A 12,120-nucleotide genomic window follows, 5' to 3' on the forward strand; every position below is an offset into this window, starting at 1 on the left:
TGTCATTTAATTCATTTTTCATTTTTGAATATATCACTAATTTAGTTTCTATAAATTAAACATCTCCTACCTAATAAATAAAAATAATCTTGCCACATGTCATTTTCTCATGCATTATGTCACATGTCATTTTGTCATAATTTTGAGATATTTATTTAGTTTCTATAAATTAAACATACCATAATAACTATATTAGTTTCAAATTTTAAATTTCGAATTTAAAACTTCAATTTTAATTTTTAATAAATTTACAACTGAAACCTTCGTATTTAACATTTTGTTATAATTAACAAATTTAATACACGAGTCTGACAACTAAACACATAATTTTAATTTAATTTTTTCATGTTTTTTTTTTCATAATTTTACTTATTTCAAATTTCAAATTCAAATAAACTTTACGTTTAATCATTTGTATTTAACATTTTGTTTTAATCAACCCGTATAATATACGGGTATCACAACTAATATATATATATATATATATATATATATATATATATATATATATATATATATATATATATAAACCTTTTATTTTCATGATAGTTCGTGCATTTCACGCATGGGTTTCTTTAGGCGCGTGAGGGAAGCCCTTTCTAAACATACGTGAAGTTCACAGAGGGTCTTTTTTTTTCTAAGTTTCTTTTCTCCACAACTAGAATTCCACCAAGCTTCTCTACAAAGTTGAGAAAAAGACGCGTGTACACGAAAGACTTTCACCGCCTCTTCCACAAATGCCTTTTGTCTACGTTTTTGGACACACGTATACCACCGTCAAGTCCGCCAAATGGTTTTGCTCCACCAAATGTTGTCTTCCACCAGTGCTCATGCATCCGATTTCTCTCTCTCTCTCTCTCTCTCTCTCTCTCTCTCTCTTTCTCTCTCCACTGATAGTTTTTATCTTTCCGGTACCAAGGATTTGGCTCTCTTTCTCTCCCTCCTCATCCACTTCCTCCATCCGCTTGCCCCTTTCTTTAAGTTTACGTTGAAGGGGGATCCTCATTTGGTCTGGTCGGACTCATGGTGGATCCATATTTTTTCTTTTCTTGTGCCTTAAGATTATTGCACTAGGGTTTTTGAAACTGGAGATGGGTTCCATTTTCATCTACGATTTTCTCAATTTCATTTGCCATAAAGGTAAGGATGGAGAGCTTCACTCTTCTCTCTGTTAATGTGTGAATCTTTAGATGGCTTTTATTTCATAATCGCCTATCCTATACTGGTCAGTTTGTTCTCCTTCTTTGCCCGTAGATATCTACCTTGCAAAGTGTGCTTAGCCATGATATTTTTTTAATCTTTTTTGTTTTGATCATTAGAAATTGACTAATTTACATAGCTTTTGCTGATTTAAAGTCATCTTAGTGATTGAATGTGAAAGGATACATGGATTTTAGAACCCTACAAAAACTGTACATTTTGTTCCTTATTTTTGTGAAGGGAGTTATAAACAGAATGATTGTTAATTAACATCAATTGTACAGGTCCGTTTGGTGGTCGTTGTGCTTGGTGGTTTTTCCTTTAGTTCTCTATACATTGATGCTATATCTTTTATTTATATTGATAAGTGCCCCTACTATGTAGACTTCTGATTTAGATTTCATTTGTTCCATTATTTCGTATGATATTTATTTTGATTTTTAGGTATGGAATCGTGATTGTCTTTTAGCCAACAACGAGGGCTCTTTGGTGGTCAAGGTTGTGGTATCTTGTTTCATGTCATATTCTTCACTTTTTCCTCCATGGTTCCAAGTCAAATGACGAACTAATAACAACAGTTATCTCTTCCAAATGTAGTGTTTCTTAAATGCTTAATCATCACATTATAATATATATATATATATATATATATATATATATATATATATATATATATATATATATATTATTTGCAAATTGCAATACATCTCACAATAGTGTTTTTTTAGATGTTCATAGGAGAAGTTGTGTGATCCATAAAGAAGAAGAATAGTAGGGATATGGTGGTCTAGATGGTCAAAAAGAAGCATTAGTTGAAATGACTACAAAGCACCCTAGGCATAGGCTAGAGTGCTTCTGCATTGTCTTCATTTCAACCTCCAAGTAGTAAAGGGAAACCCAAAGACAAACTGCATTTGTAATGAATACGTGACAGTCAAAAGCCAGTTCAAATCTTTAATGTTTCACAAGAAAAAACAACCAATGCGATCGACCACAAAACCGTAAAAAACTGAGAAATACGTACTCTTCCATGTTAGACTTTTATCTATGGAATGAGGTACTCTTCTCATTGTAGTATCATATTTACATCAAACTCTAACACTATGTTAAGTGTAGATTGAACCGGGAAGTCAAAAATAATAATAATAATAATAATAATAACAAAATCAAACCATCACCATCTGTTGTAGTTGGGTTGCATTCGAAAGATTATATGCGAAATGGGTTTGCCATCTCAAGGGTGATGTTTTTATGTGGATTTTCAGTTTGGTTATACGTTCTCCCAGTCCATCTTGTTATCTAATATTATATAATTTTTTTTGGAATGTTGCTGGTGGATAGTGTACGTTTTCCAGATGTACAATCAGAGGGTTGGGTTTTCTTCCATCTAAAGATCCAAGAATATTTTGGTTCTTTCCTTCTGTATTGGAAAAGTAGTGCGACATGTTCCAGCTTGCGTTTACAATACATGTAAGATAGTTTCTTGCTACCAGCTCTTATTTGTGTTGGGAATCGGATCGGGTACACGCAGCGGAAACACACTGTCACACACTCACAAACTCACGAAAAATAAAGCAATAAAGAACACAAGGATTTTACGTGGTTCGGATTCGGTGTAAATCCTACGTCCACGGGCTGCAACTAGATTTTCTTATTAACTTAATAAGATTACAATTTATAACTCTACAAGTTATATTTGATGCACACATACAAAGGGTTACATCGCACATATATATATATAGGAGAGAGAGCCGTACTTTCTTTTGTTTACACAAATTGCCGTCCAAAATTTTCCTTCAATTCACATATTGTGAATATAATATTGCGGCCGTCCATTACCGACCATGCAAAAAATGCGTCCAATAATAAACAATTGATTTGCCGTACCTCCATTCAATATTAAACAATTGAATTGTTTAATATTTGTCAAGTTACATTTATGACCCTTGAATTCTTAGGAACTTGTCAATTTGTTCAAGACTCCATAAATCTTAACAATCTCCCACTTGGAGGCTTGAACAACTTTAGCTTTTCTCCGCCATTCAACTCTCAATTATTCCAGTAATCTTAAAAAACAACCAAGTCCTTTTAGGCTTCCAGTTCCAATGAACAAGCTAAAACTTAGTCTGATTTCTCTAGTTGCAGCCGCACCTCATCATCAATTACTAGAAGGGCCAGTTGAAGCTCCCACTAGCTCCAACTCAGCCGTGGCTAATTCCACCGACTCATCCTCTGTCTCAACTGGTTTGGACACTCCACCGGATCCAGAGATACACCGAGGACCACTAACACTCTCCAAACATAGCAAACATCCAACAGGAGAGAAATTTTCAGTCTTAGTCTTCAAAACCCAACGGCTCTTTGTAACTGTACCCGGAACACGCCCCGTGCTCCCACTGTCACAGAATCTCCTGACTGGTTTAGACTTTCCGACTCGTTCAGCTAACATCCCCTTGGCTTCAGAATTCATGTTTGCAAAATGAACTCTCTTAGCCGTAGATTTAGCGAACCAGATTTTGTCTTGCTTAATCGGGATGGTCATACTTCCCTCAACAGGTACCTCAACCATATACAATGACCCACGCTTCAAACCTTGAGCAATCACCGAATTACCATTGACCACCATCCATTTACCACCACCAAACCTTACTTCCAGTCCTTGTTTATCCAGCTGACCAACAGAAATTAATTTCTTTTTCAGCTCCGGAATCACCTTGACATTTTTCAGGTTCCATGTAGTTCCCAATGAAGTAACCAGATCAATATCTCCCATGCCCGTTACCTGAAGCATCTCGTCATTTGCCAACCATACCTTCCCAAAATCTCCTTCTTTTAGATTCACCATCGTTTCCCCGTTGTCCATGGCGTGAAACGAAGCCCCTGAATCCATGACCCAAGAGTCTACAGAACTTTCCATACTGAGTATCAATGCATCATCCTCAGACACACTCTCAGCACCAGCAATGTTCAATTCTTTCTTTGGACATTGACTCTTAACATGTCCCACTTCTTGACAGTTCCAGCATTTCACATTCTTCAAAGTTCTAGAAGAACTTTTTCCCCGACTCCCACTGCTCCTGCTATTCCCTCTACCTCTTCCGACATTTAATAAATCAGAAGAGGAAGATCCACCTTGATTTTTGCGTCTGATATCCTCGCCTAGAACCAAATCTCTAACCCCTTCAAAAGTCATACCACTGGTCCCCACGGAACTCGTAACAGCAGTAACTGTTCCGGACCAGCTATTAGGTAGAGAAGCTAGTAGCAGCGAAGCTTGAGTCTCATTATCAAATTTAATTCCCACAGATGATAATCTGGACATAATTGAATTTAGATTATTAATGTGAACCGTAACTGAGCCTTCCTCATTCATCCTTGTAGTGAACAACTCCTTCATCAAGAACACCTTGTTAGCCGCCGATGGTTTCTCATACATATTTGACAGAGCCTCCATCATACCACGCGCCGTGGTTTCATTCATGATGTTGAAAGCAACGCTCTTCGTCAATGACAATGTAATAACCGCCTTGGCTTTCTTGTCCTTTGAGTTCCACGCATCTTCAAAAGCTTTTTCCATTTTCTCCGGTTTGTTTCCGAGTACCATGTCCAAGTCTTTCTGACATAGCAATGCTTCTAATTGCATTTTCCACCAGCTAAAATCAGAACCGTTGAACTTTTCGATTACAACCTTGTCTTCAGCCATTATGACAAACAAGAGACAAATCAGGTACACTCGTGCGTGATAAAAAAAAACGATCGTATCCTCCAAACCTTGCTAACCAGGCTCTGATACCAGTTGTTAGGAACCGGACCGGGTACACGCAGCGGAAACACTATCACACACACAAACACACGAAGGAAATAAAGCAAGAAGGAACACAAGGATTTTACGTGGTTCGGATTCGGTGTAAATCCTACGTCCACGGGCTGCAACTAGATTTTCTTATTAACTTAATAAGATTACAATTTATAACTCTACAAGTTATATTTGATGCACACATACAAAGGGTTACATCGCACATATATATATATAGGAGAGAGAGCCGTACTTTCTTTTGTTTACACAAATTGCCGTCCAAAATTTTCCTTCAATTCACATATTGTGAATATAATATTGCGGCCGTCCATTACCGACCATGCAAAAAATGCGTCCAATAATAAACAATTGATTTGCCGTACCTCCATTCAATATTAAACAATTGAATTGTTTAATATTTGTCAAGTTACATTTATGGCCCTTGAATTCTTAGGAACTTATCAATTTGTTCAAGACTCCATAAATCTTAACAATTTGAACAATAATGAGATAGTGGTGGTTTGATGATAAGATAGTTTGGTGCCACTATTATTGTTCATTTGTACATGTTTATTACCCATTCAAATGATACAAAGGTTTCTTTTTATGTTGTTAGTTTGCTAAAGAACAAGCAAAGAGGAGGAAAATGGCTCAATTGATGTTTGATTTGGGCTAAAGGGCTTATGGAAAGTCTATGAATGGGTGTTCCGTTGAGTTCTTGGTATATCCTCTGCTTCTAGAAGACAGGTGCCTTCTTTATTCTCTTAAAAGTGTAAATTTTTTTTGTTTTTTCTTTGGTAACGTATATATGATTTTGAATATTATTTTTTGCATTGGGCTTCACTTGTCTTCTGTGCAAGTGATGATGTATATATTTGGAGTATTTTTTTGTTCAAGTTTTCACGTTAGTTTTTATCATTTTTAATATGCACCTTTTTGTTGATCAAGTCAATGGTGCTGCTTTGTCATCATCAGTATTCAAGGGTAATACTGGAGATTTTTTTATGCTAAAAAGTGAAGTTAAATGATTTGAGGGTATTAGTGGAGATTTTTTTCTAAAAAGATAATTAATATAAAAAAATATATAAAGTTATCTAAAGTATGACCTCATGAGTAACGGGACACTTTTTGGTCTTTTATAGAGTTTTAATACCTGCATTAATTATACATCAATTGCCGGTAAATTTCATATCTTTTTCATTTACACAACTTATCTTGACAAGTCTTTCTTTTCCCAAAGGAAAGTGCATGGGAACATCGACCTCCAGATTTAGCATCCTACTATTTCACCAACAACTGGCACATTAACAAGTAAAGGTCAATTATGTACTTTTTAAGATGTACTACTTAAAGTAGTGTACTTTGGAAAATCTACTATTTTATTGATTGCTACTTCTAAAGAATCACTTTGTGAGTATTTCATGAATGATTGGATCGCTCCAACACAACTTCTATTAAAACAAGCAGCATATGTATCTTTCTTTTAGTAAAGAAGCTATCTTTCTTTTAGTAAAGAAGCTGGTTCACATGGTCATAATACTCTTGGGATTTTCATGTTCATTATTTTGAGAAACTGAAACAGTTCTACATTACCAGCCCGAATGAAAATGATTCATGGGAGGTGGATGACTAAATGATAAAAGAAACTCAGTGGCGTTCTATTAGATGTTGAAACTTCCTTTTCCTGTGGTCTCATAATAGGAATACCTATAAAATGGTGGAATAATAGCAAAGCCTAAAATCTATAATATTATAAATGTACTTATATTGGAACGATAGCTATGTACCTTTTTTTGGAGTAATAGCAATGTACATTTTGAAAGACTTTTTTGGTAGATATCGGTCCTAGAAAAGTCTTAACCATTAAACGTCTCCAGATCTTTGCTTTGTTTTTTCAATTAAATTTGGGTAGAATTTAGTTTATATTTGTCTAAATTTTTTGGTCTTTTCACTGTTATTACCCATCTGACCAAGTTCAGACCACAGGAGACCGCCTTAGCATTGCAAAATTAAAGCTTTGATCAAAACGCTTAAATACATCCACACAGATTTTAGATCCGGATACCCTAGAGCTGAGACTATCTATTATATGAATTTTTGAGATTATGCTTAGCTATTATAGAAACATATCATTGATAAATCATATGTGATTGATTTATGTTAGAAACTATGATACAACGCTAATAATCGTATTAATTCAATCAAATGTGTTTAAAATCTTTTATTAATCGTTTATACATCACTATTATAGAAATAGATCATTGAGAAATCATATGTGATTGATTTATGTTATAAACTATGATATAATTCTTTAAATCATATATGATTAATATTTGTTATAATCATAAATGTTTTAGTCATTTATTATTGAAATCATATGAAATTACTATGTTTTATATACACAAATATATTCAATCATATGTGATTAGCATATGTTACGAACATTTACATTTTATATTATATTGTTTTAAATCATATATGATTAACATGTGTTGTCATAATAAATGTATATTTTGTTATTCACAAGTTTTTGTTGTTTGAAAATATCTTTTATATACACAAATATATTCAATCACATGTGATTAGCATATGTTACGAACATTTACATTTTATATTATATTGTTTTAAATCATATATGATTAACATGTGTTGTCATAATAAATGTATATTTTGTTATTCACATGTTTTTGTTGTTTGAAAATATCTTTTACAAGTGTTGATGTGAATTTTTTTAGAAATGAAGATCAAATTAGTATTTTTGTTGAGAGTTGTGAAGATGTTAAACATTTAAATCATCAAAGCCAAAACTCTAGTGTTTCAGGTAAAATTTATATTAAATACTCATTTAATCACATATGATTATATAATCAATTCATTGTTTTTTATTCTTGTTGTAGTAAAAATGAATATGTTTGTTAATCATATGTGATTAATCAATAGTTTTGTTATTAAATCTATTTAAGTCTAGTCTCAATCACATATGATTATACAAGGAGTTCATTGTTAATCACATATGATTGTATATAGTATGCACTGATTTATATTCAACTGTTTCTTCTATAATCATATATGATTGAAACGTTTTCCATATTTGATTATACATGTGAATGTTTTACTTCTTCTAATGATGCAAATTTGAGTCGTAGTGTAACATCCCAAAATTCAGGACCAAAAATTTCATTTTTAATATAACTAAAACACTATTGTAACTTTGTTCACACATTGAAAAGCATTTTAAATAAAACATTTATCAAAGTTCATCCCCAAAAATCACATATTGCGGAAAACATAGGTGTATACCGTGCGATCGTCCCGAGCTCCTTTATTTGAAAACTGGAGGTACCTGAAACCAAAACTGTAAACCGTAAGCACGAAGCTTAGTGAGTTCCCCAAATACCACATACCATACATATCGACTGATCCATACATGCCATACATAACCGACATTCATACATAACAATCATAATCATATAAGATGCTATGTGCCGCACATAGTCTTGTTGTTATGCCACGGGCCGCCACGTGGTCTTTCTTGCCAATCCGGGAGCCACCCCTGGGTCTTACAGACAAGTGTCAGGAGCCACCTCCGGGTCTTCCATGCAAGCAATTACAGAGACAACTAGCATACAATATACTCTACTTGGCTACTTAGCATACAGTGTGCCAGGAGCCACCTCCTGGTCTTTCGTACATAATGCCTAGGGCTAACCCTCCCCCCCGGGTCTTCCTACCATACATAATAGCATACAGTGTGCCAGGAGCCGCCTTCTTATCTTTCATACATAAACCAAATGGACCGGAATTGGTGCCTTCGACCCATACAAACAGTGAGGAGACTCACCTCGAATGCTGAAGCTCGCTGCCCGAACTCCCTAGCTGTTGCCCTGACTGTTTCCCAAACTAACAATTTCCATTACAATACCCAATTAGCAACTGAATTCTAAACCACGAACCATGATCCAAACTTGGGGTAAAATGACCATTTACCCCTGGCCCAACATGATCCATAACTTAGGCCCATTCATAAAAGTCCATTAATAGCCCAATTAACCCCTACATGGAACAACCCTTAGAACCCATTCCATACTTCATAACCCTCCAGGGTCAACCTTGGACAAGGTCAAGTCAAGGTCAAAGCCAACATCCAAGTCGAGTCAAAGTCAACGCTCCGAGTTGACTCAACTCGTCGAGTTACCCCTTCAACTCATCGAGTTCTATGAATCTCAGAATCGTGATTTCGCGATCCAACTCGTCGAGTTCTTCCTTAACAACAGAATCGGGACTTTTCAAATCAACTCGTCGAGCCATCCTTGAACTCGTCGAGTTCCTTCAGTCTTCAAAAACCCGAGAAAACCCTAGCCCACTTGTCGAGTCATCTCTACAACTCGTCGAGTTTGCTCAGTCATCAGAAAGGTCGGGGGACCACGACACAACTCGCCGAGTTGGATAAACAACTCGTCAATTTTTCCTAGTCTCAACTCATTCAGTCCCTTCCAAGCGAGTCCAATGCCTCCAAACCATAGATCTGGGCTCTAGGGACAAGAAGATCACGTAAAGCTTCAAGCTTTATCCACATGCATGGCCATTTGGAGCTAGAAAGGCCAAAATAGGAGCTTAGAGGTTGCATGGGACTTCCATGTCCATAAAGTTGGCACGTTTATGCCATGATAGCCCCTCTAGACACTAGATCTGAAGTGTTCTTCACTTGGGACGTCCAAATCCCAAGAGTCATATCATTTGGAACAAAAACCACATAAAAGTGCTAAGAAGGAGATCTACTCAACTACTTAGCAAGTTTGAGACTTGATTACTAGTAAGTGACGAAAATGGAGTGAGGTTTCTGAATCTAGCAACTCTTCTTTGTTCCTTCAAGCTTTCCTTTCTTCCAAGAGCTTCAAACACTCACAAGAACACTCAAAATGGCTCACAATAGCATTAGGGTTTCGAGATCTAGGGTTAGGACAGTGGAGGCTGGAAATGAGGCCAAACCCTAAAGCATAAGGTGTTTAAATAGGGTGCAAAATCCCGGATCTAGGGTTTCCCAAACCCAGTCCAACTAGTCGAGTTGGTCTTCCAAAAACACGCATGACAAAATTACTACTCGTCGAGTTCCCACCCTTGAACTCGACGAGTTGCCCTCTTGATTGGAGATTTTCTTTCCTTAATTGGTCTTTTGGTTTCTGGATGCTACATGTAGGATGAGTACAAGTTGTGTACCAAATATTTACAAGTCATAGGTTCCGCATGATATCAAACCGGATATTCCTGAAGAGTTTAAACCTATTAAGTCAATAAGGTTCAAAGATATCGATGATGGAGTTAAGTTTTATAAAAGATATGCGGAGAAGGTTGGTTTTGATGTTCGTATGAACACATAAACAAAAAAGGGTGATATTTTAACGTCTGGTTCCTGGTATGCATTTAACTTATTTATTTATTCATTTTGGAAGGGCTACTCGACGAGTTGGTGGCCCTAACTCGTCGAGTAGAAGACAGATTATGCGCGGGTTTTAAGTGAACAACTCGACGAGTCGGGAGTCTCGACTCGACGAGTAGGACAGCAAGGATGAAACCCTAATCTTTAGAGCTTGCACCCTATTTAAGCATCATATTTGGCCTCCACCCCAGCCTTTATCACCTCCAAACCCTAATCTCGAAACCCTAATCAACCTTGAGTGATCTTGAGTTATTTTCTTGCCATTTTTGTGATTTAAAGCTAGAAGAAGGAAGCAAGGACTTGGAGTTGCAGGAGGAAGGCTGAAGATCCAGAGCTTAGGATTCATTTTTGTCTTGATAGAGGTATAAAGCTTATACCTTGGCTTCTATTCACTTAGATCTTCATTTGAGCTTGCATATTGTCACTTTTGGGTCATTTCCGAGATTTGAACTCTTGATGATGTAAGGACTTCAGATATGGGCACTCTTGAGCTTTAAAAGCTCAAAGTTGCCATGTTTATTCAGCCATGGCCCTATTCCATAACTTAGACCTCCATTTTTAGCTTGTGGTGGGTGTTTTAGCTTCATAACACCATGCATGCACGTAAAGTTAGCAACTTTACGTGTAATGCTAGTCTAAGGAGTCTATATCTGTGATTTGGAGGCATTGGAATTTATTAGAATCGACTATATGGATTTGACATTGGGGGACTCGGCGAGTTGTTCATGCGACTCGGCGAGTCGGGTCGTGGTCCCCTAACCTTTTCTGGTTTTGAGTGAACCTGTTGAGTCTAGGAGATGACTCAGTGAGTTGGGCATGATTAGGACTCGGAAACTGAAGAACTCGACGAGTCCAAGGAGGGACTCGACGAGTTAAGTCGTTTTGTCGTGATTCTATACAAGGTAGAACTCAACAAGTCTGTGAAGGGACTCGACAAGTTGACTCAGTTTAACGCAAGACTGGATAGCATAGAACTCGACGGATTAGGAGATAACTCGACGAGTTGGGTTAACTGGGAGTTGACCTTGACTTTGACCTTGACAGATCGTTGACTTTGACCAAGGGTAAAATGGTCATTTTACCCTGAGAAGGATTATCAGATTTTGACTAAGTATTATTGTGATATTGATAGTCGGGGAGTCGTTGGAGCAGCTATCAGATATTCCTCACCGCGAGATTTTGCAATCAGCTTTGCAAGGTGAGTTTTCTCCTGTAGGAATGGGTCTAAGGCACCAAGGCCGACCCGTTTAGATAGTAGTAGTTCCGGATCACGATCCGATGTCGGGCGGGGCCCGAAGTAGGTTTATATGTTTTCTAGATTTCGATCCGATGTCGGGGCGGTCCCGAGGAATGCTTGTATGCTTATATGATTGATGTCTTTGTGATTCTTGCATGTGTATGTTATGTGTTATGTGTTCTGGGCTTAGGTCCGATGTCGGGGCAAGCCCGAGGAATGTCTAGTTAATATGTTATGATAGTATGTTCCAGACTCTGGTCCGATGCGAGGGCGGTTCCCGAGGAATGTTAGTATGTTTCTGGATCTCGGTCCAATGTCGGGCGGGGCCCGAGGATTGTTTACATGTTAGTATTATGTGCTTATGTTATATGTTGGTTGATATGTTTATATGTATGCCGAGATCTGCTCGATGTCGGGCGGGGCTCGATGCCGGTGGGGCCGATGCCGAAT

At 36.9% G+C, this 12,120-nt stretch overlaps 1 long non-coding RNA gene across 1 annotated transcript; it reads left to right on the plus strand.

Annotated features, from left to right (window-relative positions):
- Positions 1 to 814: 814 nt before the first annotated feature.
- On the plus strand, positions 815 to 6,513 carry LOC145120847 (uncharacterized). Its single transcript, XR_013714397.1, has 5 exons — positions 815 to 1,140; positions 1,645 to 1,793; positions 1,929 to 2,670; positions 5,613 to 5,743; positions 6,237 to 6,513. It is a non-coding gene; the product is annotated as an uncharacterized LOC145120847 (long non-coding RNA).
- The last annotated feature ends 5,607 nt before the right edge of the window (positions 6,514 to 12,120 follow it).

The sequence above is a fragment of the Lactuca virosa genome, chromosome 6 (assembly GCF_052849685.1).
Source record: "Lactuca virosa cultivar CGN04683 chromosome 6, Lactuca_virosa_CGN04683_v6, whole genome shotgun sequence".
In the NCBI taxonomy this organism is placed as follows: domain Eukaryota; kingdom Viridiplantae; phylum Streptophyta; class Magnoliopsida; order Asterales; family Asteraceae; genus Lactuca; species Lactuca virosa.